The sequence below is a fragment of the Myotis davidii genome, unplaced genomic scaffold, assembly GCF_000327345.1.
Source record: "Myotis davidii unplaced genomic scaffold, ASM32734v1 scaffold245, whole genome shotgun sequence".
NCBI lineage: Eukaryota > Metazoa > Chordata > Mammalia > Chiroptera > Vespertilionidae > Myotis > Myotis davidii.
The window spans coordinates 1,090,347-1,106,624 of NW_006296225.1; the positions used below are offsets into that span (position 1 = coordinate 1,090,347).

General features: G+C 35.4%; 1 long non-coding RNA gene across 1 annotated transcript in view; it reads left to right on the forward strand.

The window, feature by feature from the left end:
• Nucleotides 1–650: 650 nt before the first annotated feature.
• The window catches only part of LOC102753246, a 96,037-nt gene continuing 80,409 nt past the window's right edge, over nucleotides 651–16,278 (forward strand). The window contains exon 1 of the long non-coding RNA XR_001515121.1: nucleotides 651–696. This is a non-coding gene — a long non-coding RNA (uncharacterized LOC102753246). The remainder of the gene's footprint in view (nucleotides 697–16,278) is intronic.

A 16,278-nucleotide genomic window follows, 5' to 3' on the forward strand; every position in this document is an offset into this window, starting at 1 on the left:
GTCAAGGAGGGAAAAAGGAGACATATGTAATACTTTAAAGAACTTAAATTTAAAAAAAAGGAAAAGTAAGGGTATTGGACCCATTGATTTTTAATTTACCCTCTAGTTCTAAGACTAATTCTGTTCTAATGAAGGGCACTAGAATTTTCTTACAGTAATTGCCTATGCCAGGACATATTTCTCTTAAATCTCTATAACTTAGGACAAGATCCACTGGCAACATAGACTGAAATCTTAGTACCTATACATTTTAATTCCACACAAAGGTGTAATTAAATCTAGAAGTTTGGGTTCATAATTGTTGTTGCTTATTAAGGTTTTGCTTCATTTTTACAACATGATATGATTTTACTTTTTATTTTCCACCGTTACCAGCTGTCAATAGTAAGATTACCAAATTGGCTAATAGTTATAAACAATAGTCTTAATTTCTATACCCATGCAGCAAAAAAGCTCAATCCATATATGATGCTCATGTGCCCTATGTCACCTTTAGTGTTGTCAGAATCATGCAGATTTCTGGGTGAAATAGCCAGTAACTTGCCACAGTAAACAGACCCCTCCCTCCACTCCCGCAACAAACAGATTGCTAACACTCACTGTTGATTATAATGTGAAAACAATGTCATCTAGTTTCTATTTCTTTTGCAGGGTGTCCTTGAAGATTAATTAGAAAATGTCCATGTGCCTATAAAGGTAGGAAAAAAAAATCTTTCCTGATTATAAACTATGTTGTGTTTGTTTTATCCAAGTTTCAATAATTTACTCCTCTTGTTAGATGTGGATAGAATTGATGTTGTTTATTTTGAACAACTGAAAAGTGTGCTAGATCTACTCACTTGCTAAACTTGAAATCATCCAACACATAGTGTTGAATCTTCAGTTTGAACTTTTCTCCATACTATTACATATTATATACTACTAGAGGCCCGGTGCAAGAAATTCGTGCACGCAAGAAGGGGGCGTCCCTCAGCCTGGCCCTCTCGCAGTCTGGGAGCCCTCGGGGGATGTCTGACTGACTCCCTAAGCTCTGTTGCAGAGGCCGGAGAGGCTCCCGCCACCACTGCTGTGCTCACCAGCCATAAGCCTGGTTTCTGGCTGAGCAGCACTCCCCCTGTGGGAGCACACTGACCATCACGGGCAGCTCTTGTGTTGAGTGGGATTGGGCTAAACTAGCTCTCTGACATCCTCCCAGGAGTCCCGGATTGCAAGAGGGTGCAGGCCAGGCCGAGGGACCCCACCGGTACACAGTCAGGGCCAGGGAGGGACTCAGGAGGTTGGCCGGCTGGGGAGGGACTGTGGGAAGGCTCCAGGGCGTATCTGGCCCGTCTTGCTCAGTCCAGGTGGGATGGACCCCAGCAGCAAGCTAACCTATCAGTCAGAGCATCTGCCCCCTGGTGGTCAGGGCACATCATAGCAAGTGGTTGAGCAATCAGCATATCATTAGCATATTAGACTTTTATTGGTTGAATGGACCACTGGACGACCAGACATTAAGCATATTAGGCTTTTATTATATAGGATGGTAGTTTATGTTTTACTGTCGGCAAAATTTATTCTTGCTTTTACATTTCTGTATTACTATTTCCATAATTTTAGTGTAGTTTGCCATTAGTGTATGTGATTTCCATATATCAGAAAGGCAATTTTATAATACATACATTAACATATTAATATATGTAATATATTGTTACAAACTGAGATTCTCTCATCCACCATAATTTTACTTTTTTGTTTGCTATTGTAAACCCATAATTTCTTAAGGAACAGGCAAAGTAACCATAAGTATAATTAGCCATCAGTGATTTAATAATATAAATGTTAACTTGGAAGAATTTACTTTTAATAAAAGTGTCAGAAAATGTGTCTCTTCTCTTGGCTACAACTTATGTGCAAATAAATTTAGAATTTCTAGTCTAGTAAATACTTTCTCTGATAATAGCTTAATTGTAGCTATTTCAGACCAAATTGTTTAATTATGGTGAATCACATGCAAATTGTTCAGATGTAGGTCAGCTTCCCACTCCTACATTCTAGCACCTCTTTGCTAATTCAGGACCAATTGCTCGATGCCTAAAAAAGGCAAAAGAGTCGATTAAAGACAAGACAAAAACCAGAACTACAATGCCATAAAAACCAACAGTGGGCCAGGAGTCAGCATGTTCTCATAAAAATGTCAGGGCAGGTTGCATTTATTTAGGCCTTTGTTGATGATCTCTTATGTTTGCTGTGTGTTTGTACACAATGGTGTGCTCATTGCTCGTGAGTTTGTGGCTGGCAAAGCGTGGTGCTTCTGAGATGAAAATTCCCTCATATGCCAAATAATATCATTCTTGTTCACTTACTGAACATCCAGTAAAACAAGGAATGTCAATGGAATTGTGACTCTTCAAATCCGATATGGAAAGAGCATATTATTTTTCGTGATCTGGTTGAGTGACAAAAGAGTAGGTCTCACTCGTGAGAAAGAATACCTTGCATGTAGCTCTGGGTGAGGCCAGCTGAGCCATTTGCAGCAGCAGGAGCTAAGGAAATCCTTTGTTTTCCTGTTACGTTATAGCTCTAATCTATAGTTGCCTTTGGTGATGGAGCGCTGTACCCCTTTCGGCTGAATGGCTGGGGTTTCATGATACTATCTCATCTTTATATGTTGTCTACTATAATTTCAAAGACAAAAATTTATTTCTGGTTATGAAAACATTGAAAAGTGATAAAGCACATTGATGAATTTGTTGCATTTGCTGCCGTTTATCTTTTGGTGATTATTTCTGCTGTTTTTGATATATTGACAGAAAAATGTGAGACTTGATGGTTAACTATTTTGACACTAAACCTAATAAAATTAGAATTCTGCCTTAATATAGACATAATTTGTTTTTTTTTAAATTATAATTCCTCACTGGAATTTGATTGTTCAATAAATTGAATTTATATTTTCATATAATTTGATTTTTAACATTTTCATAAAATTTATTTTGAATTAAGTTATTCATTCTTGAAGAAATATTGTTGAATTAAGTTACTGAATTAAAAAGTGGCAACAATTTTTCTAATTCTTAGAATGGGGGAAATAGATGGTGACTACTTTGTACTTCTTTCAATATAAATATTTTTGTTGTTTGAATTATTTAAAATATAAAATAGAGAATTATATTAAATAGAAAGTAATATCTTTCTCAAAGTTAGCTACTGTTAAAATTGTGGTATTTATTCTTCCAAATTCTTTCTTAATATACACAAACATCAGTATCAATATGTGTACACAATGCTTCTATACCATATGCATGATTCTGCGTTTTTAACATTCTAATTATGAACATCCTTCTAAGTCAATGTGTATTATCTATTTCATCGTTTTTAATGGATGCATATTAGGCAACTTTTTTTGATGTCGCATGATTTATTTAATAGGCTCTCTAAACAGTTTTTTAAAATAGAACTCTAAAATAGAATGAAAGATGGCCTTCCTTAATTACACTTTTGGCAGGCATACAAAAGAATAATTTCCATTTGAACAATAAATCAGGAAATTAAGGAGTGAAGAAAAAGTGTTACAGTAAAGAGGCACAAAAATATTTTTAGGTAAGTGCCCATAAATGGTCAGGGGACACAAAGGCGAATGATATAGATCATACCACTGTGTTGGATCTATAAAATTAAATTCTAATTTTCTCAAGGTTCACCCAAAATGACACCTCCTTCCATAAACATTCAGAGGTTCTTCTCTTCCTTCTCATTCTCACCAGTTGTCTCACATCTCCAATACACTTAGGGGAAAAGTAGATATCATTTTATGTCACATACAAAAATTCATCTGGCATGTATCTTTTTTGTCCCAAATGGACTGTTAAGCCCTAGAGGGTGATGAGTGTGTGTTATTCATCTTAGGATCTAGCAGATGCTGAATAAATCGTCATTCAGTTCAATTGGGTTGAAGTGTGAGAAAGGGGAGAGATAAGGTGGAAATGTTTCGTGTTACCGGAATTTTATAAGGTGTCACTATCTGCCTCTGTATTTTAAATTACAGAGTGAATGCTAATAAATTCTTGTGGTGGATGAGATATATACAAAAAAAAAACAGTTTTGATATAATCATGTTCAAAATCATACTTACAAGTCAAGTATCTCAGAAAAATATTTATAATTTATGAAAAAAAATATTTGTATGGTGCTGAACTTATTTATATACTAGAGGCCCAGTGCACGAATTCGTGCACCAGTGGGGTCTCTCACCCTTGCCTGTGGGATCAGCCAAAACCAGCTCTCCGACATCCCCTGAGGGGTCCCCAGATTGCGAGAGGGCGCAGGCCAGGCCAAGGGACCCCACCAGTGCACGATAGGGCCAGGGAGGGGCAAGGGAGGTTGGCCAGCTGGGAAGGGACCATGGGAGGGCTCCAGGGCATGTCCAGCCCATCTTGCTCAGTCCTGTTCAGCCAGACCCCAGCAGCAAGCTATCCTACCATTTGGAGCGTCTGCCCTCTAGTGGTCAGTGCACGTCATAGCGACTGGTCGACTGGTTGACTGTCTACCCCCTGGTGGTCAGTGCATGTCACATAGCGAGTGGTTGAGCGGCCTTAGCATATCATTAGCATATTATACTTTGGTTGAATGGACAACCAGACGACCAGGCACTAGCATATTAGGTTTTTATTATATAAGATTACCTCGCATGGATCTAAAAGCACTTAGTTTGAAAGCATTATATGCATGTAAGAATTATTATTATTATTATTATTATTATTTTAAATGCTATTTTTATTGATTTCAGAGAGGAAGGGAGAGAGAGATGGGAACATCAATGATGAGAGAGAATCATTGCTTGGCTGCCTCCTGGTCACCCCCTACTGGGGACCAAGCCCACAGCCCAGGCATGTGCCCTTCACTGGAATCAAACCCGGGACCCTTCAGTCCATTCTATCCACTGAGCCAAACCAGCTAGGGCAAGACATTATTATTATTAATTATCATTATTATTATTATTATTATTATATTTAAGACAGTAATAAAGTTGGCTCTGTGGATTAAAATATAGATGGTTATTTACAAAATAGAGATAATACATAAAAGAAACAATTGTTTAGGTGAATTCTATTACAAGAAAGAGAGCATTGTTTTCAGTACTTCATAACATGCTAGCTGTTACTCATACCATTAAATGAATCTTGGACATTGTCTCAACCAGCAAAAGTAGTTATTGTAGTTTGAATTATGCTTGAGGGGCTCTATAATTCCTTATGAGTCTAAATTCAATGGCAATGTAGATTTAAAATAGCTGAACAGATGTACCAAGTTCACTTTCCTTTACAGAATTAGGAATTAGTTCATATAAAAGTTTCTTTTGAAACTGAATGTAATACTTAGTGCATCATAGGTGGGTTTTTTTTTCATTTTTTCCCCCCTCTTCTGATTTGCAGAAGACACTTCCCCCAGCTCTGGTTTTACATATTTTTTTCCTGGTCAAGTAGGTAAGGAGAAAAGGATCTTGGTCAGTCTATTCTAAGAAAAATACTAAGCTTGTTGATAACCTTTACTTGATGAGAATGTGAAACTTAGCATTTGAAATGCATACTTTGTCCTCAAAAAAGTCAGTGTCTTGTTCTCAAAGAAACCAATGTCTTCCCACCAGGCCTTAGGTATGCAATGTGCAACCCTTGCATAAATACTGTGTACATACTTGTTCAATTAATGAGTGAATCGTGGACCTCTATGGAAAACGGGGAAATTATAGAGCACTCTAACCTTTGCTCCCTCAAAAACTCATATAAAACTTTAAGGAAGACCATAATCATAACAACAAGTATGGAGACCAAGCAGGTAAACCTTTTCAACTATCTCTGGAGGCCACAAAAGGCAAAGCAAGAGTAGACTAAGTAAGGTAAGAAAGTGTTGTTAAAATGTATTATGATAGAGAAAATAATGATGGCAAAGAAATATAATTTTAGACACATTGTATCTGATCCCCAACTGACCTTATGCTACTAATTCATGATCTGCAAATCTTTTGTCTTTTATTAATCTTAAGAGAGAGTGGTGAATGAAGATAGTGGACGAAAGGAAAGTCAAACATATGGGAAAAAATAAAAATCAAACATGCACATTTTGTCACATAATCATTAATCAATACACATGGATCCAATAACCCTTGGTTTGTTTTCCATTCTGACCTATTTAAGATGCTTTCTCTTTGAGTTCTTTCCTGCTTTCCTTGTGCACAGACTCACCCTTCCCTCCTATTTCAATTCATTGTTATGCTACCACACGCATAACTGCACTTAATCGTATTCAATTACAGTTGCTCACATATCCCATTTCCCAAGAATTAAAATCTTAAGACCAGAAACGGCATCTTTACAATTTTTTGAAAAAACTCATAAAAATTTGCAAGTATAGCACAGAGAATCATTTGAAAGCAAATTCAACCTCATACCTCATTACCCTCAACTACTTTCACATGTTTCCATAGAAACAAGGGCATTTTCCACATAACCAAAAAATAAAACCATCAACGCCGTGTGCTAAGGTCTGGATTGTGTTCCACCCACCAAACTCATATGCCAAGGCCCTAACCTTCAATGTAATGGCATTTGAAGAAGGGGCCTTTGAGAGCTAAGCAGGTTTAGATGATGTCATAATGGGCCCTTATAAGAAGAGGCACCAGAGGGTTTTCTCTCTCTCCTCTCTCTCCCTCTCCCTCTCCCTCGCCCTCTCCCTCTCCTCCCTCTCTCCCCTCTCTCTCTCAGCCATATGAAGGCACAAACAAGAAACAGAGTTCTTACCAAGGCATGAAATTGACTAGCACCTTGATCTTGGACTTCGTAGCCTCCAAATCAGTGAGGAATAAATTTCTGTTGCTGACAGCACCCAGTCTATGATATTTTGTTATGGCAGCTGGAGCTGACTAATATCCCAGGAAATTAATATCAATGTATTACTACCACCTAATCCTCAGATCCCATTTAAGTTTTATCAGTTGTCCAAATAAATTCCAATAACTGTCTTTTAAAGTGAAATAATTTGTTTCCAGATGATGTGCCTTGTTGGGTAGGCATATTTTATTAGTCTCCACGAATGTAGGAAAGTTCCACAGGCTTTCCTTGATGGTCATGACCCTGATGCTTTTGAAGATTACATTCCAGTTGTTTTGCAGTGACCCCATTTTATGCAAATTTGGACCCTAACCCCTAGGACTGTGTTTGGCATATAGATTATGTTCAATAAATGCTAGTTGAGAAATAAATTCATGATTGCAAATCTCTGCTGGGAAACTCTGACTCTGAATTACTTGAGCAATTCTAATAGCAACTATTTCAAAATTTTAAAAGAAAAATGTAAAATATGTACTAAATAGGAAATAAAAAACTCCCGAGTCTTCCCATGATGCTACTGATGTGTGTTTGTAATTTGTTTGATGAGTATGCATATACTGGCCCCAGTTAATATTAATTTTTTTTAGAGCTCTGTTTCTCTAAGCCTGGTCTGTGGACTGCTTCCAGTTCACACACTCCTTCTGACTCATGATGACATAAATAACGAAATTGGGGAATAAGCATTTAGAAACTGTTTAGCATTTTGACAAATTGATTCTACTTTGCTAAATCTAATAACTCTAAAGTTAAATATTAAACATATTTTCCTGCATTTTCTTCTCTATTCCACTTATGTAGTAATTAAGTTCATTGTATTTTCCATATTATTGATCCACAATGGATAGGAATGGTACAGTTTATGGTCATTCACATGAGAGTAAAGTGGAATAAATATGAGTCAGAACTTGGTTGGAACTTGATCTGGAACCTGAAGAATGGGTAGGATCTTTCTAGTTTAGAAATGGAGAAATGAACAATTCAGGCATAACAAAGTATAAGTATGTGTGTGTGCATGTGTAAGCATTTTTGTGTGTCCATGTGCCTGTGCGTACTTGTATGAAGGCTCATGTGTTTTGGTGGCATTAACAGACAGGAGTCTCAAAAGACAGTGAAAGCTCATCATTTCAATATGAGGTGATAGCAACTCCTCCCACATCTGTTTGCACTGCATCCCAAAATATTGGTTCTAATAGCATTGCCCTCTTTAGAACATTTTCTTGTTCTCCCTTTCCTTTCTGAACTCATTCATTCTTTCCCTCAAGCCTCAGAAGCCCAGAATTACCATTGCTGGTAAAACACTAATAATCAATCTCCTTTGACCAAGAAAGTGGCCAGAGCTGCTATTACCACCTTTAGATGACAGATCCTATGCACAACTTCCAAATATTTAAATGAAGAGGAGAGAAACATGAATAGAAAAGAGGAAAAATGATGAAAGGATAGAGTATATGAAATAATGGCAAGGAAAGAAAACTTAAAGGAAAGAAATATATGATTGCATTAACTTTAATTTACATTGGCAACCTTTTTTTCACATTGGCAACCTTGAAACTCAGTAACATTAAGCTCACTTCCAAACATATTTATTAACAGCTGGATTTGGGAAGTTAGAATAAGAATAAGGCTCAAGAACTTGTCCTCTTAATGACTGCCGTGTCTTAGATAAGACAGATTAGCAAACAGGATTTCAATATAGTGATTGGGCCATTCATTGGGATATCCACAGGTACAGAGGAAAGGTGATGGTCCAGCCTTTCAGGTTTCTTTGAAAAGATGGTGACCATGAAGGATCCTGATGAAAAATAAACTAAATTGAAAAAAAAAAACAAGATTTGGAAGGAGCACAATTTGATAACAAGCTTTCAGTCCTGGGGCTGGTACATTAGAGAGTTAGTACATATTTGTTCAATGAATGAGTAACTTAGTTAGAATTAGCTGACCAATGAGAGGTAAACATAACTCTAGGAAGAACTAGACAGAGTCATGGAAAGGTAAAACATTATGTTGAAAAATAGTGTGACAGAGAGAGGTGAATTGAGAATGGTGACGAAAGAGAAAAGGTTTGGAGACATTTCCCTGTAATCACAAGTCCCAAGCTTTATCGATGTGTAACAGGCACACAACATTGTGAGATTTGTATTGTTGTTAAATTGTAGATGATGAGGTGTGGAGGAGACAGGACAGACACTGAGACACTAATTGGGAGGCCATTTTACTAGTCTTGGCAAAAATGACAAAGATCTAATAGAGCAATAAAGGAAGGGACAGAATGTGGGAAGGGCGCTGGTGCTTAGATTTAGGAATCACTTGAGAAATTGAATCAGTAGAACTTCTCACTTATTTAAGAGACAATGGAGATGAAGAGGTAAATCAAAATGTAAAGGAAAGGTTGAAAGCTTAGAGAATTCCCGTATTTATGACTCAGGTTCCTGGATGCATAATGATACCCTAAATTAAGCTAATGTATATGAAGGGTCAAGTATTTGCAAAGTAGGGAGAGATATAAAAAAGAATCCAGTTTTATGGAACAAATTGGAGGTGTCTGTTGAGGAAGAGAGAATGTCAAAACTGGAGAAGTGTATGTATGTTTCTGTAAGTATAAGTTCATTTAATATACAGGTATACATATATATGTATGCATATGGCAATGGTATATAAATATGTGCCGATTCTGTCTGTATAGTCATGTAAATGCTCTAATTTCCATTAACTTATTGCTGTCAAATTAACTTATTGCTTGAATATATCATTTGAAACCCTAGTAATTCATTCCATATTTCAAAATATACCACAGACAGAGAAGAATGCTGCCTCTTGAAACTAGTTCCAGACTTGTGAGAATATCATGTGTCTTTATTGCCAAAGCAAAGAGGAAAATTTTGCCAGTTACATGCCTGAACCAGTTTTGGTTTCAATTACCTAGATTATTGAAGCAGAAACAACCTTTGTGACGAATTTATCCTTATAATTGCCTGAGCTCTCTGCTTTGCCTTGCATATGGACATATTCCATATTCTACTATTATTAGAAAGGAAAAGTCACTTCCTTTTTTGGTGGTTTCAGAAAAAAAATGTTTAAAATATACTTTCAATTCAAAGAACTATCCTTTCCTGAGCCTCTGTATTTAGAGAATGACATACTGAACAAAGTGAAACGTTAAACAGCACTTACCTCATTGCCATCATGTGATAGTTCTGTTATCTCTTACTCATTTTTACAGCCAACCTCAGTGACTCGGTCTTACCAGTACTGACCTTTCAGTATCTCCTGATTTAAGATGTCCTTAAATACCAAGTAGATTTTTGAACTTGCCATACATCTGAGTCAGTGTGGTGAAGGTTAAGTCCCTAATCATCTTAAGCATCTGCAATGAAACTCTAAAATGAATTAGTCAATGGGAAGAGATGACTTACCCCTTGGTCTCTCAACAACAAATTCAACTTTTTCATACAGCAGTCTAAAAACCTTAGGATTTCAACTAAATGGAAGCATTAACAACAACACAGCCATCATTATATCCCTAATATTTCAACTATCACCCCTACTCAGTAAATTCTTTTCAACCCAGTTAATGAAAAAGCAAGAATGGTAAGATAGTGCATGAGTAAATTATGATTTTCTCAAATTACCTTTTTGGAATATCTTTTATGAAAGAAGTAGACAGCATTTATGTGATACAACTCATTCTTCCTGCATGCTGTCAGTGAGTATGCATGTCAAGTTTTAATAGTCAATTTTACTTCTATCAAAAATATAAATATATAACCCTAAATGTATACATCGTCAACCTCAAGTAAGATAATTAACAAATCATCAAAGCAAAGTTGAGTTTATTTGAGAATAGTAGAAAATTATATTTAGGGACAAGGAATCTATGGTGTTCATAGGCAAATCCAGAGAACAAAGGAGAGGGGTTTGCCTTTATTGGAAAAAAGAGGAAGTGGGAGGGGTGGTTTTGACCAAAAGTCCTTTGGAAGAGAGCAAGTGTTCAAGTCAATGATGACTTCTTATTGGCTGAGTTGTTGATGCGTAAGGATAAAAATAATCCTTGATCTCCGTGGGGAATGTAAAAGACATTCCTTCCTGTTATGGTTTGCCAAGATAGGAGAGGTAAAGCATGAGAGTTTCCCTAACAGGGCTTCCGGATTCTATTTTAAATGAGGTTCTTGTCACAAAATCTAAATTGAGTGTTTTATAAGTCAATATTGAGTAGCCCAAATTCATAAAGCAAATAGGTAGCCTTCCATCATTTACTTTCTTCCAATCAAGGGTTTTTCTTCATTTTGGGGTTTCATCAGGGAGTAAGCACACATTCTATAATAGGCACTATAGTAGGCTTTGAGGACTCATGGGTATAGTCAAATTTTCTGTCTACCAAGGAATGCACACAGATCTAAGAGCTTTTGACTCTAATATGGCTCAAAATCCTCAGGTGTAGTTTCCTAGAAGAAGAAATATGAAAGTAAAATTTGAAGGTTCAGGTCAACTAACAAGATGGATAAGGGAGTTTCAGGCCATAATAATATGGGGGATAACTTCTTTAATAGATGGCTTGTATTGTGAAAGAGAATGATCCAAATTCTAGGAAAAATCATTACAAAATAAAAGGAAAAGCACCCAAATCTTGATATTTATTTCATTACTACAAATCTTATTTTTAGACAATCCATTTTAATTTGTCTCACAAATGTTCAAACCCATCCTGTTCAAATATGAGCACAAAAACATGATTGATGCTATCAGGATCAGGATCCCACTTTTTCCGACCAGATTTAAAAAAATAATGTTATAGTACCCTACTTACTTAATGAAGAACAACCTTCTCCAAGTGTGAAGTTTTCAGTCACCGAACTCACTCAAACATAACAATATTTTCTTTAGCATTAGCTCATCAGAAAAGAATGTCAGTGACATAAAAATGAATGGGAGTAAAAATAAAAATGACCTTAAAAACATATTGTTCAACTCTTACTTTGTTTAATGTCACCTCCATGTGAATTAGCATAATCAGAAAGATTTCATTTTCTATGTTGTAAAACAAAGTTACAGAAAGGTTAAATGACCACAGAAACAAAGTCTGAGAAAGCATTTTTTTTCTTTGAGAATTAAATAGGTTGTAGGCAGCTATTAAATCTTATAAAATATGTCTTAGTCCAATATTTTAGTCAAGCTAATATTCAACTTTTAATTAGGCATACACATTAATGAGATCTCTTTAGGATCAATATTAGTAAGACAATATGCAGTAGAATGCCACAAGAATGAATCAATCCATAGCCTTGAAGACTTTTATGATTCATCATTCCTTAGGTTTTGCGATATTTCATCATCATTAAGATATTATTCAAACAAATCAATGAACTTTTATCACAGCTAAAGATAAAAATTAACTAGCTAATTTGATAATGGCTTTTTCTAATTTATGTTGTCAGAAAATTTATAACATTACTTTATTATATTATCATGATCAATTTTAAAAATATATTTTGAACCATGTTCAAGTCATAAATAAACCAATAAAGCATGTCTTTTATAACAGTCATTTGAATTCATAGTAAAAAATGGGATCTTTTAGAAATTTGAATCACCAACAAAAATAAGATATTATCATTGAGATAATTTGATGATCCATCTTTATTCATGAACACTTTGGATGGGTGATCCTTTATCAACCCAAATCCTCACATGAAGCTCTGCTCTGTGTGTTTATGATCGATAAATATCATGAGAATTTGGAACGCTTTTAAAATAAAACTTTTTAAAACTTTCTAAAAGAAGAGTTTAACACACACACACACACACAGGGGGAAAACCTCTCATGTTCCAGTCTTTCATATGTTGTTTGCAAGAGCACAGGGCAGGGGTGAGAGGAAGGTGGTATAGTTTGGTTATTTGAATGAATGTTAAAGGAATTTTATCAAGACTGGTATTTTCCTTAAGCTTCTTGATGTAATATATCAATAAATTAAGTGTTGCTTATTTTGATATTGTCCCAGTCTACATTTAGCAAGAGGCTTGAATCCAATTTTATGAAATTTATTTTTAATTTAGTATTTTTTAAAAAATCGCTCAAGTTTCACTACTAACATATTTTTCAAGCTTAGACTCTCATGAGCAAGGAAAGAAGATGTATTTTTAGTATCAATAACCCATTAGAATATAAAATTTTTTGTCATTTTAGGTTTAAAATATAGAATGTGTGTATTCGTGGTGATTAAAAAAATAAGAACACCTCCACTATAGGTTTCATTAAGAAAATGAAGTGTTCTCTTTGTAAAAGTGTTTCCTTTGACACCCAAATTAATCAGACATTCACTTTTTAAAGAAGCATTTTTGTGATGTTTATTTTCTCATTTATCCACTTACATACCCATCTTTCTTCTTGGACCCTTTGATTCCATTTAGCTTGAGCTAACTTACTCTCTTCCAGATCCCTGGCTATTAGCTTCTCCTCACTCCTCTGAGATTCCTATTGTTTTGATGAAAATATACTGTTTTTATCCCTGATATTCTTATTCCCTCTACACCTTTGAAAAGTTGGCCTCACCACCTTCTACAGAGTAACTCTCTCTTCAGTCTTCTTCCTGCATTCTCCATGCTTTCCTCATCCCATCTGCCCCACCCTTCCTCTGTATTGCCTGATCAGTGCTCTTCTGAGGCATTTCCACACTCTCCTATTCCATGAATAGGAATCAAGCAGAGAAGGTCATTGCACTTAGTTGGTAATTACTCTCCCTTATCCTATATAATACAAGGCTAATATGCAAATCAACCAAATGGTGGAACTACTGGTTGCTATGACATGCACTGACCACCAGGGGGCAGACGCTCAATGTAGGAGCTTCCCCCTGGTGGTCAGTGCGCTCCTACAAGGGGAGTGCCACTCAGCCAGAAGCCCTGGGCCGGTATCACAGCTGGTGAGCACAACAGCGGTGGTGGGAGCCTTTCCCACCTCTGTGGCAGCACTAAGGATGTCTGACTTTTGGCTTAGGCCCACTCCCTGGCTGATGGGGGGGTGGGGAGGAGAAACGGCCTAAGCCATCAGTCAGACATCCCCCAAGGGCTCCTGGACTGTGCAAAGGTGCAGGCTGGGCTGAGGGACCCCCCAAGGGCATGAGTTTTGTGCATTGGGCCTGTAATATTTTATAAGCTGAATTACTTTGGTATTCCCAGAACCATACTAAATGATGACAGAGTATGTTCTAGATGTGCAATAATGTTTATTGTGTGAAGGAATGAATAATCCCATCCACAATAAAGAAATATAGACATTCTGCCTATTTTACTATTAATTTAATTAGTACTTTGTCATGAAAATAAAATTTCTTTATAAAAATTTTGCAACAGCTCAATATTTTATTTTATGTCTATATCTGACTATATCATTTTATAGAAATATTTATATGCATTTCAATTTTTCTTTTGGATGTATTTCTAGAAATAAAATTACTATAATCTTGAAATTTAGGGCTTTTGATACATCCTGAGAAACTTCCTTCTAGAAAGATAGTACCATGAGAAATTTGCAAGACTTTGAAAGCCACCTCTCCCTTACCCATATTGGTTTGTGTAATTATATCAACATTAAAAATTTATAATTTATCATTTTAAACTAGATTTTCATCTGTACTAGTTAGTGGATAACGTTTTTAGATGTTTAATATCATTTCTATAATAGTTTTTTAGCTTCCAGCCTTCCCACTTTGCTTCTAATCCACTATTACAACAGTGTTATTTCTATAGAACATTCCTGACTGCATTGTGCAGAGAATAGCAATGATTTCTAGTTATCTACAAAATAAAATACACATTTGTGGTTCAGATTACTATCATCTTTACAGCCTATTGAAATGTCCTTTCTCTTAACTAAATTTCTCAACAATACCTCCACATACCCTATAATTGTGTCAAAGTGGTACATTTTCTTTCCAATTTTTACCAATTGAAATCTTACCTATATTTTAATATTTGGTAAATATGCCCTAACATCTATGTGAGATCTCTGTTATCTAATGTTGCGTTTAATTTTATATTTTCTTGTTCTTGGAATTTAATTTTACCTGAAAAGTCCCACTACTAACATTTCAGAAGGCTCAGAGCATATCCTACTATCGTAAGATTTAATGACAATCAGTAGAGCCTTTTTAAATCTTATGTTTAAAATAACCTGATGTCTACATAACTAAAACTTCCCAGTAATGTTTGTCAAATTTGTTTGCTGAGTCTTTGAAAAATAGCTTACAGATATATAAATAATAAATAATTGAACCAATTAAGATAATTTAAACTAATTTACATATGATAGTTAAGTTCTGTATTAGGAGTGTATATTTCAATTAAAATTATGCAAAATAACTCGCATAACCGTCACCAAATGGTAGTCGTTAAACCCTGTTTATTTCTGTACTATTCTTGGGATATATGGGCTTCATTTTTTATATTCTGCTTCCCAGTCAGCCAAATGCATTTCTTCCCCAAAGAAAAAAAATGAGAACATAGTAATCATGATATGCAGTTTACTAATTAATTATTGATGGAAAAATAGATTGATTTGATAATCACTTCTATTGGCTTGTATTTAAAGTTACAACTTAGAAAACCAGATATAAATCAAGTTATTTTCTTCCATCTGTTAATACACCTGCTTCATTGTGTATATATTTATATTTGTATGTATATTATATCTTATTTAGCATGGTATTTGCACCTAGTGATCAGTAAATTGTGGTAGTCTACCTAAAAACCAGTGGTAGGTCCAATTATAGGAAGTCAATCAGTAATTTTTAAATTATTTAGGGTTTTTTCTTCTAGCCTAGGTAGAGTTTGAATTTTTTGAAGTAAAAGAAAGGGCAGTTATAGATGAATTTAGAGTGAAAAGTAGTAGTAGTAGAGACAAGAATCCCAGGTCATAACCTGAGTTATCAGGATCCACATTTATTAATGACTTTGACTTATCAGATGTATTATCAATTACTCTGATGAAGAGAATTGATATTTTATATTATTTGGCTTAACTCTTCATGCAAAAAAAAAATTACTCTGATTTCGTGGTAAAGCGTTTCATCTCCAGAATCTTCAAACACCTCAGTAACACCAAGTACAATTCCAATAGTCTTCAGGCCACACAAATAGTACAATGTTCAATACTTGATTTAACAAAATAGAGGCATTAGCACTCACAATTTTGATTCTTTACTTATTGGCCAGACTTGTTAAAGCAAAAGATCAAAGACTCTGTTTTAAAAAGAAAACCTCCACACTAGAAAAATGGTGAAAAGCTGAGTTTAAAATTAAATCCTAAGCCTCAGAGGTTTGGCTTTTCAACAGCTCAAACCTCAATTTTTGCTTTAGATCCCATTTGAAACAAAATGAAATTTGCCAAACCTAACTGCTCTGTGTTGTTAGCTTTTTT